Source organism: Chinchilla lanigera, unplaced genomic scaffold, assembly GCF_000276665.1.
Source record: "Chinchilla lanigera isolate Chin_1 unplaced genomic scaffold, ChiLan1.0 scaffold00052, whole genome shotgun sequence".
NCBI lineage: Eukaryota > Metazoa > Chordata > Mammalia > Rodentia > Chinchillidae > Chinchilla > Chinchilla lanigera.
The window spans coordinates 163,278-167,421 of NW_004955453.1; the positions used below are offsets into that span (position 1 = coordinate 163,278).

A 4,144-nucleotide genomic window follows, 5' to 3' on the forward strand; every position below is an offset into this window, starting at 1 on the left:
AGCCCAAGACACAGTCCCTGTGTGGATGGCCTCCAACACCCCTAAGCAATGGCCAACCTTTCTTTGCCCTGATCTTACATCAAATTGCGACATGGACAGCTGATGAGGGGACTCATCAATCTGACATGAAAAGACAAATGCCCTGCCAGGGTCCTCTCACCCCACCCCTTCCCCATCGGCACTACTTCTGGTCTGTGGGCCCCCGAGGAAATTTACTCCTTTCAGGGAAACACCACAACTCCTCTCCAGTGGTTTGGAATATTCTGCCCAGCCCCCAGTGTTGCCAGCTGCTAGCATTGTCTCTTTTTCTCCCCTAACCCGCCGAGCCCTGAATGCTGCCTTCTCAGAGCCTGGCCAGGCTGGGCCAGCAGCAGGCACTGCCCAGACCTGTCAAGGCTGGGACACACCAGACTCCCCACGTGACACCAGGGGGCTGGGCGCTCACTTCCCCTGAAGGCGCACGGTGACAGGAGATGCTGCGAACTTGGCCCGGCCTGCGGGGGAGGAACCTCCTCGAGGGTGCTTTCCTGGGAATCCACAATGGTAACAAATGGCCCCTTGTCTAAAAAGCTAAGCGGTCCACTGTGTAAGCACCCAGGCCACGCTGCATTAGCAGGGTTCTGAGAAAAGGGGGCCAGCCAGGCCCACTTCCCAGAGTCTTTATCCACATGCCCAGGCTCTTACGTGGTGGACACAAGGTCCAGCCAAGGCCAACAACAAGGTAGGTGAGTTTGGTTTCTGCGCTCAGACAGTTGTCTCCCTGGGGAATGAAGTCTTTGATTCTAGAACGGTCTCAAGCTGGAGCTGTGGAGTAGCATAGGGAGTGCGGTGCAGCTTCAGGGACAGAGGCTGAGCCAGAAGCCCCGAGGCTCACCCTTTCCTGCTGCCCGCCCCCTGTCACCAGGAAGCAGGCCAGACCCACCCTGCGGACACAGCCTGGTGGCCGCACCCTCTCTGGGTTTGCTCCGCGCCCGCCTGGAGGGCCCTGCGTGTCCTTGTCCTCCGTCCTCCCTCTCATTTGTGTGATCGCTGCCAGCTCCTCCCTTGAACCTCATTAAACCCTCACTCCGGGATGGCTGATGAATTGGATTAAAAAGCTGGAAGTTATTACAGGGAAATCAACGTCGGAGGGGCCTGGCCCCATTTGTAACCAGCTTCCCTGGCATTCACAGGCGGCAAGGGCACTGTTGACAAGCCTCCAGGGCTACGAAGGAGACAAAACACAGGAAGTGAGTCGTGTCTTGCTGCCAGCAGAGTGGATGCTGCTGCCCCGCGACTGGACGTACTCATCCCCCGCCTGGTGGACCAGGGTGTGGCCTCCTCTCTGTGACTTCATGCGGCTCACAGTCCCCACTGTGTTCCCCTAGGCCCTTGTTCCAAACACCCTAATTCCCCAACCCTGAGGGCCTCTGTGTGGCCGCTCTGGGGCACCTGTCACGTGTGGCTTCACGGTCCTCGAGGGGTGCCAGTCCGCAGCTCATCGGCTGCCTGACACTTCCGGGCTTAGTGTCTGCCTCTGGCAGTGCCCCAGATTCTGCATCTTGGCTCCGGGCACAACCATAGAGCCTTGGCCACCTTTGCACACCCACGGCTACCTGGCTGCACACCTGATGGGGAATCAGGTGGTCTGGTCTCGTCTTTGTCCTTGCACCCCACCCGAGGTCTCCACTCTCCTCCCCTCAGTTACTGCCCCCGTTGGCGACCCTGCCTCCCTGAGGACTCAGGGGTTCCTTAGCTCCAGATCTGTGGCTCTCTGGGCTTTGAATTTTAAGAGCGCACACAGCATCAATGAAGCCAAATTGTTGAAAGCCCAGAAGACATCCTGGGAGGATAGCAGCTTCCACACCCCACGCCCCTCCTCCCCCAGACACAGACCCAGGAAGCAAAGTCCCCAACACAGGCCAACACATTGACGAAAATGGCCCTTTCTGAGGCCAAACCCATCTGAAAGAAATTCAGGGGAAAGTTGGAGGAGGCGGAAGACTCTCTTCCAGGGTGGTGTTTCCAGCAGGAGGGACTTCTGCAGTCGGGGGTGCTCAGCTTCGGAAACAAGGCACAGGGCGGCCTCCCTCCGCAAAGGCCTCGAGCCCTCAGTCTTTCCAGCAAAGGGTTCAAGTCCTGGAGGCCCTCTGTGTCCTGCAGGGCGCAGTGTGGATTCTTGGAAAGGCAGCGATGCGGAGGGAGGGTTGCCAGACACCAGGACCTTCCTCACCACCCCCGGGATCGGCAGTGTCTGCGCTGACTTGCTGAGAAGGCCTGGGTCAGCCTCCCACAGGGTGTGGAGTCACGGACGCCCGCCATTCCACATGCAAGAGCCCTGCACATCGTCCCCACAAAGCACCGGACGTCCCCTCTTGGATGCCTCCATCTATTGCAAGCTCATCCCCACGGGTCCACACTGGCTGCAGGTCACCGGGAGCCCCGCTGGGAGCCCCCATGCAGGGCCAGCCTCCCACGCTTCACCTCAGACCCCTCGTCTCCAGGTACACAGAGACATCTAAGCCGTGTCTACACGGCCCCCTCAGAGAGGAACCACAGGCAACACTCCTCAGCCCTACCACGCTGCCCACCAGCCTGGCTGCCCCTCAGCCTGGCTGCCCCTGCCCCCGCCCCTGCCCCTGCCCCTGCCCCTGCCCCTGCCCCTGCAGTCTGCCTCGCACCCTGCATAATGCTCCTTCGTGTCCTAACTGCAGCCAGCAGCCTCCTTAGTCTCAACAAGATCGGTTCTTTCCACCCCAGACTCTGGCACACCTAGGCAGCCACAGTCCTCTATATTTACCGTCACCTGGCTCCCCTGGGGTCAATTTCAGATGTCCTGTTGCTATGCCAACGCTTTACCACCTGTTGTGCTTCACCTGCTGGGCTCCCCCGAGGGCCAGACTTGGAAATTCCCCTGGTGTCTCTTTGTAAAGGTATCTGAGTCTCTACTAACACACACACACACACACACACACACACACACACGCACACGCACACACACGCACACGCACACACGCACACACACGCAAGCACAGGACACAGCACTCGGGACATGCACACAGCAGGGAAGGTGCAAGCCGCATTCGGAGGGCAGGGCAAAGGCCTCCCATCCCCTGACATAGGCACAGGATGGAAGCTTACTGATGTGAGCCCGTTTCCACACAAGTTTCAGGAAGATCCTGCAAGGGGCCCAGTGACAGGTTTGCAGAGATGGGTCAGATACAGAGAGGGCATTTGGTCAGGGTCAGCTGAGCCTGGTAGGAGCCCATACAGGAAAATGTCCTTGTGCTCCCTTATGGAAGCCCATTAGTAACAGAATAGGGAAACTTGGCCACTGCAGGGCTCCTCAGGTTGGCGTCTCTCCTATGGTGCTGGACAGCGGTGTGGCACTCAGTCCGGGGAGCGGATGGATCTGTGGTGACCTTGCTTCGGGACAGCAGGTGTACTGCACAGTCAGCCCACGGGCCCTTTCCGTGGATCCAAGGTGCTTCCTGAACACTAAATGTTGAGCCCAGTTTCACGTTATTTGAATATTTATTCTGCAGGCACTGGGATGGCCTCCGACGGCACGAATAACAGCACCAAGCAGGGCTCCACCTCCCGCCCCTCCCAGAGACCTTGACAAGAAGATGCAGACGCGGCATCCGCCTTCCTCTGTTCCCGCTGGTGTCAGAAAATGCAGAGCCTGGGTAAGTAATAAACAATACCAAAAGTGAGTGAGAACGGAATTGGGTTGGAACGGAAGAGAAGGGGGTCAAGACGGGTGTGGACTCACTGTGGCCTCACACGTGGGGGACGGAAGCCCAGCGGCGACAACAGAGGAGCTGTGTGCAAGTGGGAGGGGACAGCTGTGGGCTGTGCTTGGGGGTGGCCCGAGGTTCCACCTTCAGCAGGCTCTGCGTCCACCTGCAGCCTTCAGAGTTCAGGTCCCCTCTCCTCTTGGGGAAAATGAGGATGCATTCGTGCCGCTTCACCCGTGCCCTCCGTCCTGTCCTGGCGCTGCGTCCAGGGCGTCCCACCGCCTCCCTGGAGAGGCGCAGGTTGCTCCGTCCTCGCTCCTCTTCCTCCCCACACTTCCGTCCGCTGCCTCTGCCTCATGTCCTGTTCTCTGCCCTCTTCCTGATGTCTTGGGATCCCCCTCAGGGACCTGTGTCTCGGACCTCCC

General features: G+C 59.1%; 1 long non-coding RNA gene across 2 annotated transcripts; it reads left to right on the forward strand.

Moving 5' to 3' along the window:
* Positions 1-448: 448 nt before the first annotated feature.
* Positions 449-3,662, forward strand: LOC106149779. Of its 2 annotated transcripts, none has more exons than XR_001236155.1 (3): positions 449-725; positions 1,173-1,229; positions 3,525-3,662. It is a non-coding gene; the product is annotated as an uncharacterized LOC106149779 (long non-coding RNA). The 2 variants fall into 2 exon arrangements; XR_001236154.1 differs by having other exon boundaries at positions 449-721.
* Positions 3,663-4,144: the final 482 nt, after the last annotated feature.